We start from the raw sequence: 22,771 nt of genomic DNA, 5'->3' as shown, positions 1-22,771 counted from the left end.
ATACAGACATTTTACAAAGGTTTTACGTACTCACTTACACATGAACTCGCTCAACAATTTTTGTTGATTTTTCCAACTTACATGTATTTCAGGGAACTAAGGATTCTGGCACGGTATGCTACGTTTTCCCGCTGCATAAGAGTTTCGAGGTCATCCAATTTTAGGGGATGTGACTTTTACCTGGACGAGTCACAGTCCTTAAACTGCGTTTATTTCATGTTGGTGTTGTGTCTCTCAAACAATGTTTTTATGTTATCAGGTTGTAGTGTCCGTTGCATGAGTCAGCGCCTTAAGACAATGTTGTGTTACCTATGTTTTAAAACTTAATTTAATGGATGATCTTGCATGGTTTTATTTTCAAATAGCTTTGTTATGATTAAGCTATGGTATTAAGAAGTCACACCAAATTAACCACGCTTCTGCAAAGCCAAGGTGTGACACTATTACCCAAATAGTATCATTTCCTCGCTTTGTCTTTGGTAACTTGGTGATAAAATCCATAGTCACCATTTCCCATTTCCAGGTGGGAAGTTCAGGCTGTTGCAGCAAACCTGACGGTTTTTGGTGTTCGGCTTTAACCTGAGCACATGTCAGACATTTGGCCACATAAGTGGCTATAGACTTCTTCAATCCTATCCACCAATAATTTGCCTTTAAGTCCTGGTACATCTTGTCACTTCCAGGATGAACATAATACTTGGAACTGTGGGCTTCTTGAAGGATAACATCCCGAAGTCCTCCATAGATTGGAACCCATATTTGTCCATTCAATCTTAGGATTCCATCCTTGCCATATGATAACTGTTCTGCAATGACTCCTAGTTTTTCATTTGGATAGTTAGCTTCTAATACGGCTTCCTTTTGAGCGGCTAATAGTCTTTCATTCAAACTGTTCTTTAATTCAATGCTCTTAGCATTGATTCTTATGGGCTTAACCCTTACCTGGATGGTATCGGATTTCACAATCATAGTCATTTAAGGTCTCCATCCATCGACACTGTCTCATGTTTAAGTCCTTCTGGTTAAACAGATGTTGAAGGCTCTTGTGATCAGAATAGATCACACACTTGGTACCATATAGATAATGCCTCCAAAGTTTTAGTGCAAATACAACGGCACCCAATTCCAAATCGTGGGTGGTGTAATTCGTTTCGTGCACCTTTAATTGTTGGGAAGCATAGGCAATAACCTTGCCTTTCTGCATGAGCACACATCCCATACCAGTGTGCGATGCGTCGCAGTATACCACAAATTCCTCTATTCCATCAGGCAATGTCAACACAGGTTCATTGTTTAACTTCTGCTTAAGAATGTCAAAGGATTCTTGCTGCTTGGGACCTCAGTTAAACTTGATATTCTTGCGAGTCAATGAAGTTAGGGGTGCTGCAATCCTTGAGAAATTTTCAATAAAGCGCCTATTATATCCTGCTAAACCCAAGAAACTACGAATCTCTGTGGGTGTCTTCGGCTCTTGCCAATTCATGATAGCTTCAATCTTAGCAGGATCCACCTGGATACCATGCTCACTTGTTGGGATTGAACCCTAACAGAGGAACAGATAATGTAAAGCCAAAACCGGGTCACATCAGTGGACTATCAATAAGCAGCAGTTTACTCTTTGCTTTCCCCTTGACAGTGGTATTCTAACAGCTGATGAATCTTAAGTGCTGCTCACTACAACAACTGATGAACTAAACACTGATGATACTCTAAAAGACTGTTGAAGACAAACACTGTTGCTCTATCTACTGCTGTTTTCTAAGTACTGCTGAAGACTCAAGCACTGCCCACTCAAAGACTGATCACCTTTGAAGAAAGCACTGAAGTTCAACATCAGTGCTCAAGCTACAACAGTGGAACGTGAAGCAGTAGTTATCTCTAGTTTGCATTATACTGATTATCAGATGTTGTATATCAGTAGTTTGTATAGAACAGTGTTTATTGGTTGTTAGGTCGTTAGATGTCACTATCATGGTGACGTCAGCCAAGATGCTTCAGTGGTATGGACTGCCTATAAATGTAACAGTACCCTGTACTATTACATTTGATTGACTGAGTAGATTCTTCTTCTCCAGTCCAATCCTTTCATCTTGTGCAACCAACCTTGGGGTATCTGGCTGAGGGGGAGCTTAGTTTCTATAAACATGCTGTAATCATTTGCTTTGTATTTTCAATCATTCAACTCAATGAAAAGCACTTGTTTATCAAACTATTTTCTTCCTTGATTGTGTTTATACAGTTTGTATCCATTTCCGCTGCACTTTACATTGTTACATATTCATTAATCTGTCAAGTTCATACAAACAAACACAATCATGAGAGCCTCAGATCCTAATAATTGGTATCAGAGCTTGGACAGTCAAATTCGATCTAACAATCAATTTGACATAACAGTTCAGCTCACAATTCATTGATACTGAGGTTGGTTGTATTCAGTTGAAAAACAGAGTAACAAGTGAATCATGATCAAAATGATTATTCAGAAACTCTGTAAAACAACCAAGATGTCATATGACACACAAATTTCACGCAACAAGTGATAGCATGCACAAGTCACTCATAGTTTTCAGATCTGAAAAATATTTGTTAAATTATGGGATCGTTTGATATTTTCAAAATTTGATTTCAACTGTTGTTACGAAATTTGTGATGTTTTTACATTTTACACTAAAGTATGCACCTCTGTTCAGCGAAACCTATGTTCATCTTAACACTAGTGTTCTGCTAACAAAGAAAGAGGGAATTAAAACTTTAGTCAAAATTCTTATGTGTTCAAAGGCAGGTTGAGAATCCTCAATAGGACCAAAACAACTTTGTCAAAACACATTAAGAAAATAAGGTGTCAAAACTGTCCTAATCATATGTGATGTGAGATCTGGTAATAAAACTTGGACAAATGTGGCCAGATTTCTCAAAGCATTACTTCAAAATGATTCTGGATTAAGTTTCCTCTCAGTAAGTATTTCTATACTTGTGAATGGGAAGGGCAAAAAGGGAAAAATAAACAAATCTCAAAGTGTGGTTATCTCAAAAACCTTTGAATCCAAAAGGAAAAGAGTATAAGCACAAAACACTTCTGAGGTCAAAATTGGGGTAAACAGTGGTCATCATGCAACTGAGTGCTTTCATCAATCCAGGAATTGTTCAGGTAACTACGGCATCTCCAGTGATTGTCCTTAAAAGAAGAATTTACAATCAATTGACAAGAAAATGACCCCAAACAATGGTCAAAATAACTTGAGAATGATATGATCATGAACACATTTGTAAAGCTGTCAGATCCTTTTGTTGATTTTCAAAACTTCCTTTAATTTTTCTAAGGTGTTTTTCTTCTTAATAAAACCAGATATATATTACTTTTTATAATATATTCTGTACTTTACTCATTTTTTTAATAGTAAAAGTTCATCTCTGGTCAGGATGTAATTTACTTGTTTTTGTGTAAAATTACTATCCTAATTCTGGTCAAAAGGAAATGGCACATATATCAAGGTCATGTTAAGCTCAAGTTTGATTATCACAGATCATAAATCGATTGCAAATTTAATTTCGAACTACTAAGATACTCATGTTCTAGTTCAAGTAATTAGACACAAAATGAGCAGCTCTAGTAGAAATGTTTTCATCATCTGGGATGCAAAACCATTGTCTGGAATAATGGACATTTGGCAAAACCTTGAACAAAATTTCTGTAGACAACTGCTGACAATTTAATCTTGATAATGTACATCTAAAATGTATTTTGTTAAGAATAGCATCTCTGGTGCTCAACAGATGTTAGATAAGACAAAATCATATTCTACATCTGAACAAGCAGATGCTAACATTATTTTGTCAAAGGTTAAAACACTGCTGCACTATCAGTTGTTGCATTCTATTTTTTACCACTGTTGTACCTAAAATGCTGTTGTGTCTCAACATCTGCTCTCTAAAGTATGTCCACTGCTGATAGTCAACCTCTGCTTCTCCAAAAACACTGATGTTTTAAATCATTGTTCCATCCACTGATACATCCACTGTTTCATTTCATTATTGTTGTAACTACTGATGATTGTTCCATCAGTAGTTGTCAAAACAACTGTCCTCCATTATTTACCATTACACCAGGGGTTGGCACGTGGTCAGTTTTTAGCCGTCAGATCATTATAACCGCTCCCACATCAGCGTTCACCTTTTTCCTAAATAAAACCCTGCCCTAACACCAAAACAGGGTTTTACTGTCGAATTGAATTCCAAAGTTCTCTTCTCATAGCAGTTTTCCTCTCATAACTCCAAAAACCTTCTTCGATCTTCTTCATCAAAAATGACGAAACCAAAATCGAAAACAAAATCAAAACCATCATCTTCCTCCACAACAGCAGATGCCACTCAAATGGCCGCTGAAACCACGGAGATTCGCTACAAAGCTCCACACAACTATGTGGGTATACTCACAAAACCTACCGATAACCACACCTTCGACTCCATCAGTGACATCCTATCTGCGTCAAAGTACAAAACTTTGATAACAGCAGACGCTCCCATTTACCTTGATAGCCAGAGAGAGTTCTGGAAAAATGCCACCCTTGAAAAACAAGGAGACATCATCACAGCCATCAACTCCTCGATACAGGGTAAGAAGGTACAAATCTCTCCAAAATCCATCTCTGAAATCTTTAAACTCGATGATTTGAAAGGAAAAACCTCATTTACTAAAGACGAGTTGAAAAAGGATTTCATGAACAGGGGCTATGCAGAACAACCAAATAGGGATACCCTACAAAAGGGTTATTTCCCTTCTGCACCCAGATTTTTATTTCACACAATACTAATGTGTGTTTTTAATAAAACAACGCCTTTTAATGAAATACCAACAAAAATCCAATGCCTGGGGTATGCAATTTTAAACGATAAAATCTATAATTACTCTCAGGAAATATTTGATGATTTGGTAAAAAAAACGTTGATAATAAGGCATTTCTGCTCTTTCCAAGATTTCTAAGCTACTATTTTGAACAAAAATTTGTTGAGAAAGATGCAGATTTGCCCAAACAAGGTGTCTCTTTCAAAATAAACTGTTTAACAATTGAAACATTTTCAAGAATGATGGCACCAATAAAATTAAAAACAAAGGTGCCTGAGCAGGTTTTAGAAACTGCCACTGATCCTCAGGCAACCTCTGCTGAGCCCACTGCTCCAGGTGATCAAAGCAGCACACCCACTGTTTTGAAACCCACACCTGCCACCACTAAAAAGACCAAAAAGAAAATATCCAGAAAACCCACCAAACCCACACCAAAGGCAACTCTGGAAGATGAGATCCCAGAGTCAATGCCAGTGACAACACAAAAGTCACAATTAACCACTGCTGCTACTTCCTCACAGCAGTTGGAAGAAAGATCTCAACCCCAGCCTAAAACTCCTCCTGCATCCTCACAAAAGGATCAGGTTGTAAGTACAGGGACACCACAATATGAAGCTCTGGACCCACTCAGATCCATCTTCCACGGTCCTGATCCCAAGGACATGTCTCTTTCAACACCCATACCCTCACCAATCATATTGCCACAATCAATAATACCCCTGTTGCATGCAGTTGTTATGGCACAGACACAAACCAGTTCCTCTCTATCACCCATTACTAAGAGTATACCTCCACAAGTGACTGGGTCTGATGCTCATACCTCTGCTATCCCAGCAACAGCTGAGGAGGTTACACCCCCTGAGTTACAAGTAACTCTCGGTGGTAGTTCAAGTGGAGCAGCAACTACAACTGATGGATCAACAGATCTTCAGTTGGACAGTTGTTACATTAATAAGACTCCCTTGAAGGCAATTTCTTCCATGGCAACATCGGTAACCACCAGTGAGTTAATTTTAACCACCGATTCCATCAAAGGTGTATCGAGTGCTGAAGAAAGAAGTCCCCAGTACCAAGAATAAGGGGCATCAATGGATGATTTTTGGGACTCTGTTCCTAAGTCACACATTGGTATAACCACCGCTGGTGGGGATTCAGATGATCCTGTTAACTCAGGTGATGATTCAAAGTATGAAGAATTGACGGCCAGAGTTAAAAACCTGGAATCTTCAGTTGCAGAGATAAAAGATATGGTGCAGCAGCTGTTAAAAGCTCAAAAAGCCCAATCAACTGTTCCTCCTGCTCAAGCTTCTGCTCCACAAGCATTTGCTGCAAATGAGCTTTGGAATATCTTTCAACCCATGCTTGAAAAACAGCAACAAATGGCTGCTCAAAAGCATACTATTTAAGTACAAATGCTGACCAACATGGTGGAATCAAGGTTCAAAGACACTCAAGCAGATATCAAGGCTATAAAGGCTAGCATACAAAAGACTGCCCAGAGTGAAAAAGCTCCATCTCCCATCCTCTTCATGAATACACCCCTTGCAGGTAATGCCAAAACGGGGAGAAAATCAAGTTGAGAAAGAAAGGAATAGAAGATGGGTTGTATATTGAACCAGAAGAATCCAAAACCTCAAAAACTTCAACTCAAACAGCTGATACATCAGTAGTTACAAAAACTGCTGACAGTAGCCAAACAGCTGCCATGACATCAACACACACACATTCAACACACACCACTCTATCACATACCATCACAACCACTGTTCCACCACCATCTGTGTCTACAACACAAAAACCACCACTACCATCACAAACAGCCAAACCATCATCACCCCCTGCCAAAAAGCAGAAGACAGCAGATGTCATAACATTTGTTGTAATGACAACAGTGGTTGAAACACCAGTTGATTCAACTACTGTTAGTCAACCACTGATCACCACTCAAACAACTGCCATCATAACCCCTGCTCAAAAGCAGAAGACATCTGCTGATACATCAGCAGTTGTAATTACAACAACAGTTGAGACACCAGTTGTTTCAACAGTTGTTAGTCAGCCATCCACCACTGCTCTCACTTTTCCTTTATCACAACCAAAGCTCCTCAGTAGAAAAAGAAAGCCAATCACTGCCAATGAAGGGATACATGATCCAAATGCTGCAAAGTATCCACTGGAACTTGAAGCCATTAAAAATGAGATGAGGCAATTTTATACAGAAGAAGATTCTTCAAAAAGAAAATTCTCCTCACTCATAGGCTACATGGCACCAGAAGATATGAATGATTATCTCAAAATAAAGGCAAGGCAAGCTAAAGTAAAAGCTAAGGTTGAAAGTGAAAATGAAAGTCTAAGCGAAGAAGGCATTGCTAAAAGACTGGAGTTCTATCTTTCAAAGGTAAAGCAGATAGAAGAATTTGCACAAGAGTTAAACAAAGAAAAGGCTGATCAAAAGAAGAAGTTAAGAGAACTTCTAGCCTTCATCATGAATGAGAAATTCTATCCTGCTGAAGAACAACAGTTTAAAGAATGGCCATTAGTAGCTTTAAAGCATGAGGCAGAAAGGATTCAAAGAATCAAGAATGATCCTTCAAAAAGGAAGAATGCTCCAAACTGGAGCAAATACAAAAAGCTCATTGCTGACCTCACTGCTGAATACAAAGGAAAGAAAAAGGAGCTGGTGGATGCTAAGATGGACACTGCTGAAGCCATATCAAAATGGTCTAGGCAGCAGACTGATGAAGCCTATGAGAGGCTAAAGAAAAGGAAGAAAACTGTTTCAGATGCTTCAAAGAAAAGAGAACAAATGATGAAGCTAGAACAGAAAATTGAAAACCTCAAAACAATATTAAAATCAGCAGACAATCCTACTCTTGTGTCAAACCAAGATAAAGGTAAACAGCTGACTGAAGAAGAGGTCAAAGAAAAAGAAGCGGAGTATCTCAAGGACACCATCTTAAAATTGGGTCTGAAAGAAGACAGCTCATCAAAGCTTCAAAACCTTCTTAAGAAGGTACTAAACAAACCTGCATTTCCAAACAATGCAGAAGACAAGACAGAAATTGAAAGACAAGAACTTATTGAAGAAGAAACTGCAGAAGACATAGCTGCAACAGACAAAGTCATTGAAGAAGCTTTCAAAAGAATGTCTGAAAGTCTGCATGTGTTTTCAAGGCCATCTTCCCTCAACTCATCAAAGAATAATACTCTCCCAAGAAACCCATTTGGCTTAAAAAATACTAAAGTGGATATCTGATCAAAAGACCCATGTATTGACCCTGGTCAGAGCCAATGGCGAAGTGAAGTACATATCAAGGAAAGAAGCACTAGGCCTAAGTGTTGAAGATTTGCAGGATCTCCTTGAACTTTCACTATGTAGGGATGAGGATGACCAGAGTGCAAAGGAATTTGAAGCTGAATTTAAGAATCATGCAAAGGCACTCTTGATGAGTAATAAAGGTCCTGAATAATGAAGGGTTTTGGCATTATCTGTTCCAGGGGGAGATTGTTGGGATTGAACCATAACAGAGGAACAGATAATGTAAAGCCAAAACCGGGTCACATCAGTGGACTATCAATAAGCAGCAGTTTACTCTTTGCTTTCCCCTTGACAGTGGTATTCTAACAGCTGATGAATCTTAAGTGCTGCTCACTACAACAACTGATGAACTAAACACTGATGATACTCTAAAAGACTGCTGAAGACAAACACTGTTGCTCTATCTACTGCTGTTTTCTAAGTACTACTGAAGACTCAAGCACTGCCCACTCGAAGACTGATCACCTTTGAAGAAAGCACTGAAGTACATCAGTGCTCAGGCTACAACAGTGGAACGTGAAGCAGTATTTATCTCTAATTTGCATTATACTGATTATCAGATGTTGTATATCAGTAGTTTGTATAGAACAGTTTTTATTGGTTGTTAGGTCGTTAGATGTCACTATCATAGTGACGTCAGCCAAGATGTTTCAGTGGTTTGGACTGCCTATAAATGTAACAGTACCCTGTACTATTACATTTGATTGACTGAGTAGATTCTTCTTCTCCAATCCAATCATTTCATCTTGTGCAACCAACCTTGGGGTATCTGGCTGAGGGGGAGCTTAGTTTCTATAAACATGCTATAATCATTTGCTTTGTATTTTCAATCATTCAACTCAATGAGAAGCACTTGTTTATCAAACTATTTTCTTCCTTGATTGTGTTTATACAGTTTGTATCCATTTCCGCTGCACTTTACATTGTTACATATTCATTGATCTGTCAAGTTCATACAAACAAACACAATCATGAGAGCCTCAGATCCTAACATCACTCACAACATGTCCAAGAAATTGGACTTCACGAAGCCAAAACTCACATTTCGAAAACTTGGCATAGAGTTTCTCATGCTGAAGGAGTTTAAGAATACAACGAAGGTGTTTCTCATGGTCAGCTTGATTCTTCGAATAAATAAGAATGTCATCAATGAAGACGATAACAAACTTGTCTAAGTAAGGTTTGCAAACGCAATTCATGAGATCCATGAACGTTGCTGGTGCATTAGTGAGCCCAAAAGGCATCACTAAGAACTCGTAGTGACCATAACGAGTTCTAAAGGCAGTCTTGTGCACATCTTCATCTCTAACCTTCAGCTGATGGTATCCAGACCTCAAATCGATCTTGGAGAAGTAACTTGCCCCTTGCAGTTGATCGAACAGATTGTCGATCCTGGGCAATGGATATCTATTCTTGATAGTGACCTTGTTAAGCTCGCGATAATCGATGCATACACGCATCGATCCATCCTTCTTCTTTACAAACAGGATTGGTGCTCCCCAAGGAGATGAACTTAGTCTAATAAATCCCTTTGCCAACAAATCATCCAGTTGAGTTCTCAATTCTTTCATCTATGTTGGTGCTAACCTGTAAGGTGCTCTTGCAACAGGCGCTGCTCCAGGAATAATGTCGATTCTGAATTCTACTTGCCTATCTGGTGGTAAACCAGGTAGTTCTTCAGGGAATACATCCAGATATTCAGAAATGATAGGGATGTCTCCAATCTTGGGCTTCGGTTTATCAATAGTCACCTGTGCCATGTAAATGACACAAACCTTCTTCAAACACCTTGACACCTTAAGCATAGACACTTGCTTAGGCAACCCATACTGAGTGTCTCCCTGTATGGTATAGCTCACCAAGCGGAGTCTTGATCACCACTTGTTTCTTGTCATAAATAATCTAGGCTTGGTTATGAGATAACCAATCCATGCCTATTACTATATCGAAACCAGCTAATTTCAAAGGAAGCAAGGATAACGGGAAGGAGTGGTTCCTAATGGATATAAAACATCCATCTAACACAGTTGAGGCGGTTTCTATGGTACCATTGGCCAATTCTACCTCGTAATTTATGCTTAGGGTTTTAACAGGCAGATTTAACAACTTACAAAACTTATCATCTACAAATGACTTATCCGCACCTGAATCAAATAATACCCTTGCATAAACATCATTAATAAGGAAGGTACCTGTTATCACATTATCATCCTGGACTGCTTCCCGTGCATTCATCTGGAAGACCCTAGCATTGGTCTTCTTGGCTTCCTCAGCTTTCTTGGCATACTTTGGGCAATTTGTTTTAATATACCCCTTCTCGTTACAATTGTAACAATTTGCATCCTTTAACTTTTTGCAATCCAAAGTCTTATGCTCTTTGGATTTGCATATCCCACAACCATTCGGCTTTGACTGCAACTTTGATTCAAACCTGCATTTTCCAAAATGACATTTCTGGCAGGTTTTGCATTTCAGCTTCTCATCCGTTTGTTGGCTACCCTTGTTATGTCACACCCTGGCTTTGCGGAAGCGTGGTTAATTTGGTGTGACTTCTTAATACCATAGCTTAATCATAACAAAGCTATATGAATTAAAAACATGCAAGATCATCCATTAAATTTTAAAACCAAATACAATACCATTGTCTTAACGGGAAAATGCCCTAGCAACCATAACATTGTTCAACAATACAAACAAAACATAAACATGGTTTAAGGACTGTGACTTGTCCAGGAAAGAGTCACATTCCCTAAACCCCGGATGACCTCGGAAACTAGTGCAGCGGGAAAACGTGCCATACCGTGCCAGATCTTTTAATTCCCTGAAATACATGTAAGTTGAAAAATCAACAATAATGTTGAGCGAGTTCATGTGTTTAGTATGTGCGCGCGAATAAACCTTTATAACCGTTGTAAGTGTGAATATTTTGTAAACTCTGGTATGAAAGCAAATAAGGAAACATATCAGTTAATGTGTAACCACATGGTCCAACCTGCGGGCGCATGGGGGGGATAGGACAAGGTCACCACATGGTCCAACCTGCGGGCGCATGGGTGGTGTTATGACAAGATCACCACATGGTCCAACCTGCGGGCGCATGGGTGGGGTTACGACAAGGTCACCACATGGTCCAACCTGCGGGCGCATGGGTGGTGTTAAGACAAAGTCACCACATGGTCCAACCTTAGGGCGCATGGGTGGGGTTTGTTATGCTCAAATAGGCCTATCACTTGTATCCCTCGATCGTACTATGAGGACTAATGTTCTTAAGGTTTCACCTACCCAAATCACATAATCTAACAGTTCCTTCCTTAGCTGACCATACCATGTAAGAAATATTCGTAATCATAGTAACATGTATTTCACCCCCGCAGTTTAGAAAACTGAAAACAGTTAAGAGAAAAGGGGGACATGAACTCACAGTGGTGCGTCTCTACCAAGTATATCTCCTGATCAAGCAGCAGTGCGACGACCTACACCTACTAACTCTATTAGACGGACGGCCGTGCCTTAGCTTTATGGTTTAAGTTTTTGGGAAATAGTTAGACAACTATTTCGTGTTTACATTCTGTATATACTTGGTGATTATTTTTCCTTCCCAGGGATGGGGGATTTAATACATGCGCGTTCGTATACTTCGGAATATATTATTAAGTCTCACTTAGTATATATCTTACTTCTTATTCCAAAATATAATTATTTTTCTCAAAAATATTATATTTTAACACATATGATTTTCCCAAAATAATACTTTGACAAAAATATGCGTTCATAAATATCTTCTTAAAATGCGTAAGTTACGTTTTAAAGATCGGGCGGTATTACTGTACCGTTGTAACTTAAATATTTATCGTGCAAGCGTTCGTATTATTTTGGAGCCGTTAATGTTTGGTAATATTATTTTTACCCTAAAAATAATATTAGTATCTTCACAAAATAATCATAAACACATGACAAGTGACGCTATGAAAAATATGTATACTAAATATATATTTACCAGTTTTATTTTGTGAAATCCCACCTCCGATATTTTGTAAATAAAGTCGTGGCGAAATCTATAATTTGAAAACATGTCAAAATGTTTTTCTAACACTTGTAGTGAAAATATTTCTAAGTGTTAGGCTTTTGGAAAAATTTCGCCAGAGTTTCCTCTGTAACTGGAGGTGGCCACGCTTTCAAGCGTATCATTTTCTTTTTAAAAATCAATTCAACAATTTTCTCATTCAATCAAAACAACGTTCAAAGCAACAAACTAGTCAATAAATATGTAAATCGCAAGAATCACATGAACTTGTAGTTTTCCAAAAATATGAAGTAAATCTCATCACTTTGAGTGGATCTTTATATAAATCATTCCGGTTTCGTAAAAGCCTCGCTTTTAAAGAAAATACATTTCCACAACTTCTTGTCAAAAATTACAAAAATAATTCTTTGTCAAAACTTTGTGTTACACAAGTGTCTACACACTTGTGTGTTCATAAAAATCACCTTTGTTAAGAAAGATCCGGCTTTAAAAATATGATTTCCTTTGACACTCGGTCCTTTGAAAATACCACTTGTAGATCCGTAGATCTACTAGTTTAGAACTCCATTTCATGAGAAAAATTGTTTTTACACAAGTTCATGTTTATGCTTGAAAGGGTTCGTCATCTAGAATCTTTACAACTAAACATAAGGCTAGTTCATGTTTTGTGAACAATGTCTAGCGTGGTTTGATGACGATCCATTCCCATACTAGCCATTAACAACAATAAATAATCATAATAAAACTAGATTTATAAGTTTTACACTATTATTTACTTATTAACCACTTTGTTTTTTTTTTTTTTTTTTTTTGTAGACTTTAAACTTGATCTCTAGTGTTTATGATTTTTGCCCGTTAAATCTTTTATTAACCACTTTAGAATAGATCAAAAAGGCGTTTAGAGTCACTTACTACTAGCTCGAGGCTAGGGAAGAAACTAGTCGAAAAATGGGTGGTTAAAAACAATGTAGTGAGGTCCTTAGCAATCCGAGTGCACCGAGCTTCCTTATGCGTGATCCTTCACACTAGTGGATGCTTGAGATAGCTTGTATGAAACTGAAAGGTGGTTGTGGATGGTGCTATGAGTTCGGCCGTAAGTCAAGAGAAGGAAAGAAAGATGGAATTTTTGTGTTGTGTTTAAGGATGAAATGGTGACCTTCCATGCAATTATATAATCCATCATTTACTAATGACCAATAGATATTGTGTAAACTAGATATGGAACATAGGTTAATTAAATAATCAAAAAGATTTGTAGAGTGTCCCCACATATGGGACCAAATCGGTTATATGGGGGGTGGTTTGGTTGAATTTCAACTTAATAGGTTAGTGCTAGTTATTTTATTAGGAAAAATAATTAAGTTACTAGTGTGTAGTAATTTATAACGGGTATTAGGGTATTCGGGGACCCTAACTGGCTCAAAAAAGAAAAACAATGTCAATGACAATATTTTTATGTTCCGGGTAAAGTCCGGTTGTTTGGTTGGATATTAATCCGTTAAAGTGCTAAACAAATATATAAAGTGTCGTCAATATTATTTTTAGTGACACAATTTATTCCCGACATTTTGGAAAGTGTCTAGTAATATTTTTCTCATGTTATGGCACTTTACTAGTTAGCTAATTGCTGAATTTTTAATTAAAGTGCTGAATTTTGTACTTTGAGTACGTTTTAGGCACATCCGGTCACTGTAATTATCTCCTAGTGACGCAGTTCTACAACCCCCTTATCCCTACACTCTCTACTAGTGTAGTAAACTATCTCGGGCTCATACAGGCCTCAGAGGCAGTGTCTGCCTGATGCTGGCTTTATCAGCATGTTCAATAGGTTATCCGTTCATAGTGTTACTGTGCTTTTGTGCATCATGTTTGTCACTAAGGTTCAGCATGTAAATAATGTAGTGACAGCAAATAGAGTATGATGCAAGTATGTACAAGTATCAACAGTCAAGTAGCAGTTTATCAGTAATTTCAAGTAAGCACAGTAATTAAGCAATGATTAATCATTAATTAAGTCGTACGGATACCTGGTTTAGTGAGAGTTGTCACATGTTAAACCCAGAATTCTTCTTGTGGTCCGCGTTTCCCTTGCGCTTCTTATCAAAACGTCGTGAGTTATCATCCTCACGTTTCCTCTTTCCTTCTTCAGAGCCCTTGAGCAATCTCAACCTGACCGCATCCAAGGTAAGGGATAACGCCGCTGACCTAAAAGTAGTTGGTCGAGATGCAAGCACAGTAATTAAGCAATGATTAATCATTAATTAAGTCGTACGGATACCTGGTTTAGTGAGGGTTGTCACATTCTCCCCCCGTTAGAAAAATTTCGTCCCGAAATTTAAGTTCTGCTTGTAGAAGCAGGGTTCTTAGGAAATAAGTGGGGGTATTTCTCTTTCATTCGGTCCTCACGCTCCCATGTGAATTCAGGACCATGGCGGGCATTCCAATGAACTTTGACGGGCTTGACACTGCTCCGGCGGGTCTTGTTCACTTTCCAATCCGTGACCTCAACAGGTTCTTCAACGAAGTGGAGCGTGTCGTCAACATGAATTTCGTCGGTAGGAATGGCAACGGTATCTTGTGTTGGACTTTTCTTCAGATTGGATACATGAAATGTATCGTGAACTCCATTCAGTTCGACAGGTAGGTCCAACTTGTATGCTACGGTCCCAATTCTTTCCAAAATCCTGAACGGACCAATATACCGCGGATTCAACTTTCCACGCTTCCCAAAGTGTGCCACACCCTTCCAGGGTGATACCTTCAACAAAACCATATCACCAACCTCAAACTCTAGGGGTTTCCTGCTTCGATCCACGTAGGCTTTTTGCCGGTCACGAGCCGCACTGATGCGATCTCGGATCTGTGCAATCTTATCAGTGGTTTCCTGGACTACATCAGGACCATCCAACTGTCTATCACCAGCGTCAGACCAACAGAGCGGTGATCTGCACTTGCGCCCATATAAAACTTCGAATGACGCGGCACCAATACTGGTATGGTAGCTATTATGAAAACTCAACCAGGGGTAAATGCTTATCCCAGCTACCGCCCAAATCCATAACACACGCTCTCAGCATGTCCTCCCACATCTGAATCGTCCGCTCGCTTTGACCGTCGGTATGTGGGTGAAACGCGGTGCTCCTATTCAGCTTCAAGCCAAAAGCTTCTTAGAAGGATTGCCAAATCCTTGAGACGAACCTCCCGTCTCTATCGGAGTTGATTGAGAGATGTACTCCATGGCGTGTAACAGTCTCTCTCATGTAAATTTCGGCCAATTCCTCGTATTATCCTTCTCTCGGATAGGCAAGAAGTGTGCTGACTTCGTTAATCGGTCCACTATCACCCAAATAGTGTCATGGCCTCTTGGCGTTCTTGGCAATTTTGTAACAAAATCCATGGAGATTTGTTCCCACTTCCACTTGGGAATCTTTGGTTGTTGCAGAAGTCCCGAAGGCTTCTGGTATTCCGCTTTAACCTTGGCACATGTTAGTCACTTGCTCACATAAACAGCAACATCGCCTTTCATCCTAGGCCACCAATAACAATCTTTAAGATCCTGGTACATCTTATCCGCTCCAGGGTGGATAGGGTACCGTGACTTGTGAGCTTTATCGAAAATAACCTTCCTTAGACCTCCAAACAAAGGAACCCAAATCCTTTTCTCAAAACACAACGTTCCTTCCCTGTTTGGTACCAAGAACTTCTCCATCCCACGGAGATATTCCTCTGCAAGGTTTCTCTCCTTGAGAGCTTCTTTATGCGCTGTGAGGAAAGGTCGGTTTGAATAATCATTTCTAAAGCCCTAACCCTTATGGGCTTGATCCTTTCTTTTCGACTTAGGGTATCGGCGACCACATTCGCCTTCCCTGGATGATTCTTTATCTCGCAGTCGTAGTCATTCAACAACTCAACCCATCGTCTTTGCCTAATATTCAACTCTGTCTGGTTGAATATATGTTGTAGGCTCTTATGATCTGTGAAGATCGTACACTTCGTACCATAAAGGTAGTGTCTCCAGATCTTTAGTGCAAATATCACTGCGCCTAGCACCAAATCATGTGTGGTATAGTTCTCTTCGTGTACTTTCAATTGGCATGATGCGTAGGCAGTAACCTTTTGGCGTTGCATCAACATACAGCCCAATCCTTGATGCGAAGCGTCACAGTATACCACGAAATCATCTGTACACTCCGGTAGTGCTAAGTTTGACGCATTGCAGAGCTTATCCTTCAATATCTGGAACGCTTCTTCCTGTTTGATTTCCCAATCAAACTTCTTATCTTTCTGCGTGAGGAGCGTCAATGGTTGAGCGATCTTAGAAAAATCCTCAATGAACCCTTGATAGTAGCCAGCCAAACCCAAGAATTGTCGAATCTTGGTTGGCGTCTTTGGCGTTTCCCAGTTCTTAATCGCTTCGATCTTGGTGGGATCCACGTGGATTCCATCTCCATTTACCACATGCCCAAGGAATTGGACTTCGTGTAGCCAAAACTCGCACTTAGAGGATTTGGCATACAGCTGCTCTTTCTTTAGCAGTTCCAAAATAGCTCTTAGATGTTGTTCGTGCTCAGCCTTTGTTCTTGAATAAATCAAGATGTCGTTGATAACACAATCATGAACTTGTCCAAGTACGGCTTGCAAACTCTATTTATCAAGTCCATAAACACTGCAGGTGCGTTGTCAAACCAAACGGCATAACAAGGAACTCGTAGTGTCCATAACGAGTTCTGAAGGCTGTCTTCGGGATACTTTCCTCTTGTATCCTTAACTGATGGTATCCAGATCGCAAGTCGATCTTTGAGTAAAAGCTTGAACCTTGCAGTTGATCAAACAGATCATCAATTCTTGGCAGAGGGTATCTATTTTTGATCGTTAGCTTGTTCAGCTCCCGGTAGATGATGTTTATTTGAAAATCATCATCCTTCTCTTTGACGAGTAGTAATGGGGTTACCCCAAAAGGGAATTTTGGTCTGTTATCTTCCTTCTCTACCCATTGCTAAAACTTCTCTGTCAATCCTTGCATCTCCGGAAATGTAAGTCGCTACGATTCATTGACTACGGGTGCAGTGCCTGGAATTAAATTGACGCGGGATTCGACTAATCATTGAGGAGACGATTCCGGCAAGTCTTCGAGGAAGACTTCGGGGTATTCTCCAATCACAGGGATATCTTCGGGTTTTGGTTCTTCGGCTTCTTTTTCCACGACGTGAGCCAAGAATGCAACACATCCTTTGTGCGAAAATTTTTGTGTCTTCTTTGCCTGATAATCTGTAGGAGCATATCCTGCTCCATGAATCACAATCATTTCTCCGTTGGTCGTCGGGGTGTGGATGACAATCTCCGTTGGGTTGTTCGACAACCAGTCCATCCCAATTATCATATCGAAGCTTCCGTTAGGCTTGTTCTATCGAGAACCGGGTATCTAGGTTACTTGCTACTAAAACAACTAAATTTTCTGAGGCTAAAATTTGACAATACTGTCAAATAGAGCGTAGCATTGACTATTATGAGACGTACCGATATCCACGCTTGGATTCTATCCCCGCTGTTGAGCTTTCATCCACGTGCCTGAGTGTTCTTAGGGCAATACTTCCTGAAATACCCCACATCACCGCAATTAAAACATGCTTGGCCACAGCCTTGATCGTCACCATCCCTGCCTTGATAGTCGTTGTCGTTGTTATTTCCTCCGCGATTTCCGTTACCATCTTGACCTCTATTTACATGTTCAGTACCTTGCCGACATGTTTCCTTGACATGTCCCACCTTGCCACAGTTACCACATTTTCCATATCTACACCGCCCGTTATGGTGACGTCGACAGTTGTCGCACTTTGGTAGGATACCCGTGTACTCTTTTATCTTTTTGGCCTTGTCGTCGCTACTCGACTGGGTACCTTGTTTGAAATTCGCCAACTTCCTCTTGTTGTCCCCAGATGACTCTACATGAGTCTCCTTCTTCTCCTCAGAGGCTGAAAATTTGTTCATCCTGATTGCCTCTTCCGTCAGGGCTACACTTAGATTGATGGCCTCAGAGATTGTTGCAGGCTTTGATGTCGTTACCATGCTCATGATTTGGGGTGCCAATCCCCAAATGAAACGCTCAATCCTTTTAAACTCCGGATCTACCATGTAAGGAACGATACGCGATAGAACTTGGAACTTCTCCACATACTCAGCTATTTTTGGACCTTCCATCTTCAAGTTCCAGAACTCAGTTTCTACCTTCTGGCTTTCTGTTCTCGAACAGTACTTTTTATGCATTAGCTCTTTCAGCTCATCCCATGTAGAGCATACGCAGCAGCCTCGACCATTGTCTGAACCTGAAGTTTCCACCATGACAGAGCCCCATCTCGGAACAGCCCGGAAATGTACGTGACCTGATCTCTTGGGGCGCATTTGCTCGCACGCAAAACAGTGTCCGTCTTCTCAATCCAGCGTACGAAGGCTACGGCACCCCCTGTGCCATCGAAATTTAGGGGCTGGCAGCCTAAGAACTGCTTGTAGGTGCAGCCGTTGGGTGGGTTATTTCCTGAGGTACCTCTGTTGCGCTCGGAGTGATAGGCCTCGTATTGTGCGATGACTGCAGCAATGATTCCCTGAAGTTCCGCCTCATTGGTGGGTATGCGTACATCCCGTCTTGGAGGCATCTTCCTATGATGATCGTACGGGTCAGGTCATAGTAAGTATACAACAATATCAACACATAACATCTCATGTTATCAATAAATCAATCACATAACATCTCATGTTATAGAACATAAACAATAGATCACTTCGATTTCATTGCCACAAATCGAGACCAGAATGTAAGGTTTACAGGTACCCAACTGTACAACATCAATGACTTAGTAGGTGACGACCCTAGGCAAGTCGTGCGATCGCTGGACATGTTCAGGAATCTCTGATTCGTCCATTTTCAAATTCCAGGACTCCATCTCAAGCTTCTGTTATTCCAGTCTTAGAACCATATTTCTCCTTAATCATTTCCTTGAGCTCGTCCCAGCTCAGTGCATAGGCAGCATTCTGTTCCAAGACCTGACCCTGATGGTCCCACCATGAGAGTGTGCCATCTAGAAATGACCCCGAGGTAAAGGTAACACTCCGTTGGGGTGAACAGTTAGTCATTCTTAGAATGGAGTCAATCTTTTCGGACCAACGAACAATTGCAATGGTGCTTACTGTTTCGTCGAAGTTCAAAGGCTTGCAGTTCAGGAACTGCTTATAAGTGTGGTCAGTTGGGGAGTTATTTCCAGTAGTGCCATTGCTGTGCTAAAAGCGGAGAGCTTCATGTCATGCAATTGCCTGTGAGTTGCGTTTTTGCAGCTCGGCTTCTATCCTTGGCAACGTACTGGTGTTTGTGTCATGCCTGGGTGGCATTCTCTTTTGCCGAAGTGGCATGAAGCGGGTTAGACATCATCTCAATTGTCTAGGAGATACATAGCACCATAAGCCATCATGTACTCACCCAATTTTACACATAAATATACTTAATGTATTGGTGGGGAAATAAATTTTCTGAGCCTTCACATAGGCTTGCCAATTTGGCTCGTTACTTGTAATAGAATGAACTCGAGGCTACATCGCCTTGCCTTGGTCATTCGTGTTTTAGATATTTCCTGCCACATTGGTTTTCATTAGCTTGACCCGCAGAGTCCACCAAGATTTCTGTGCACTACAAGTCGTTATTACGTGGGCCCCCGTAATAATAAATTGTCTTGCACAGTTACCCCAAATTTCCTCTCGTCCAAGCAGATGATCAATCAAGGAGCAACAGCAGGTGCATTGGCATGAACAGGGTCATGCTCTAATGCGGTGTTAGGAGCGACGCCTGGCTCAGGGGCCACGGCTGGCTCCGGATCAACAAACTCCATCTCAAACTCAGCTGGATCAACCATCACAGGGGGTTACAGGATCCTCCAAGGGCTGGTCTAAGCGTATGAACTCAAGGTCATGGTCTGGATCAAAACCAGATGGAAGAACAGGATCACCCTCAACACTGTGATCAAACTCAAAGCTATGTGCGGGAACCGGTGCAGCCGATGATGCCGTATAAGGTTCGGCATTGTGTGAATGGTGCTGCACTCCCTGTATATGCGAAAATGCGGATGTCGGCAACTCAAATGAGTCTGGGACAGGGGAATGGGCATGAGTTTCCCCTGCAGGAGCGTCCGCAAGCAGTAGGCTAATACCAGCAGCAATAGGGCCTCGCCCTCGAATGGGTCCTCCTCTAGTAGATCGTTATCGTCGTCAGAGGCAATGTCGGGGGCATATCAACAATGGGATAAGCGGCAAGGGGGCACAGGAGCAGGGATCACCGCGAGTGGCAAATTCCCAACAAGATGGCCATCAGTAGGCTCTGCTACGACTTTAGGCAGCGCAAAGGGCTGAATGTCGTCATTGTCTGTGCCGGTAGTATCGGAAATGTGCACCTCGTGCTTCGATGTACTATGTCGTCTGATGCTATGGCCATGGGATTCGTAGTGTCCATCTTTCTAGTACAGGATGAAAGCATGGCGTTTGTAACACAAACACATATACGTATAATAATCAATCATATTATCATATAAACATGTTAGTCAATAAGCAATCAAATAATTCTCCTAGTCCCACTAGCCTCCCAGCCTCCCAGACTGACACTCCTAGTCCCACTTGCCAAATTCTTCCCAGTCTCTAAGACTGACATTCCTAGTCCCACTAGCCAAATTCCTTCCAGTCTCTAAGACTGCTCTATCATCCACCTCGACCTCTCAGATCGAGCCTCGGCCTCCAAGACCGAGCCTCAGCCTCCATGACTGAGCCTACTCTTCCTAGTCTCACTAGCCATCTACCTCGATCTCCAAGATCGAGCCTCGGCCTCCAAGACCGAGCCTCAGCCTCCAAGACTGAGCCTAAAATCAATAAACACCTACCTCGATCTCTAAGATCGAACCTCGGCCTCCAAGACCGAGCCTAAAAATAATAAATAAAATGTGCTCAACATTTGTTTATAAAAAGGTTTTGGATTTGGACATAAGTGGTATGCAGTAAAAATGTTTTCGTGAGAGCCCTAGTGATCATAGTCTAGACTCGAGAAGGAATCCTAGTTCGCTATGATCAGAGCTCTGATACCAAGCTGTCACACCCTGGCTTTGCGGAAGCGTGGTTAATTTGGTGTGACTTCTTAATACCATAGCTTAATCATAACAAAGCTATATGAATTAAAAACATGCAAGATCATCCATTAAATTTTAAAACCAAATACAATACCATTGTCTTAACGGGAAAATGCCCTAGCAACCATAACATTGTTCAACAATACAAACAAAACATAAACATGGTTTAAGGACTGTGACTTGTCCAGGAAAGAGTCACATTCCCTAAACCCCGGATGACCTCGGAAACTAGTGCAGCGGGAAAACGTGCCATACCGTGCCAGATCTTTTAATTCCCTGAAATACATGTAAGTTGAAAAATCAACAATAATGTTGAGCGAGTTCATGTGTTTAGTATGTGCGCGCGAATAAACCTTTATAACCGTTGTAAGTGTGAATATTTTGTAAACTCTGGTATGAAAGCAAATAAGGAAACATATCAGTTAATGTGTAACCACATGGTCCAACCTGCGGGCGCATGGGGGGGATAGGACAAGGTCACCACATGGTCCAACCTCCGGGCGCATGGGTGGTGTTATGACAAGATCACCACATGGTCCAACCTGCGGGCGCATGGGTGGGGTTACGACAAGGTCACCACATGGTCCAACCTGCGGGCGCATGGGTGGTGTTAAGACAAAGTCACCACATGGTCCAACCTTAGGGCGCATGGGTGGGGTTTGTTATGCTCAAATAGGCCTATCACTTGTATCCCTCGATCGTACTACGAGGACTAATGTTCTTAAGGTTTCACCTACCCAAATCACATAATCTAACAGTTCCTTCCTTAGCTGACCATACCATGTAAGAAATATTCGTAATCATAGTAACATGTATTTCACCCCCGCAGTTTAGAAAACTGAAAACAGTTAAGAGAAAAGGGGGACATGAACTCACAGTGGTGCGTCTCTACCAAGTATATCTCCTGATCAAGCAGCGGTGCGACGACCTACACGTACTAACTCTATTAGACGGACGGCCGTGCCTTAGCTTTATGGTTTAAGTTTTTGGGAAATAGTTAGACAACTATTTCGTGTTTACATTCTGTATATACTTGGTGATTATTTTTCCTTCCCAGGGATGGGGGATTTAATACATGCGCGTTCGTATACTTCGGAATATATTATTAAGTCTCACTGAGTATATATCTTACTTCTTATTCCAAAATATAATTATTTTTCTCAAAAATATTATATTTTAACACATATGATTTTCCCAAAATAATACTTTGACAAAAATATGCGTTCATAAATATCTTCTTAAAATGCGTAAGTTACGTTTTAAAGATCGGGCGGTATTACTGTACCGTTGTAACTTAAATATTTATTGTGCAAGCGTTCGTATTATTTTGGAGCCGTTAATGTTTGGTAATATTATTTTTACCCTAAAAATAATATTAGTATCTTCACAAAATAATCATAAACACATGACAAGTGACGCTATGAAAAATA

Source organism: Helianthus annuus, chromosome 8 (genome assembly GCF_002127325.2).
Source record: "Helianthus annuus cultivar XRQ/B chromosome 8, HanXRQr2.0-SUNRISE, whole genome shotgun sequence".
Taxonomy (NCBI): Eukaryota; Viridiplantae; Streptophyta; class Magnoliopsida; order Asterales; family Asteraceae; genus Helianthus; species Helianthus annuus.
The sequence above is the reverse complement of the archived record's forward strand: the minus strand, read 5'-3'. Positions refer to the sequence as shown.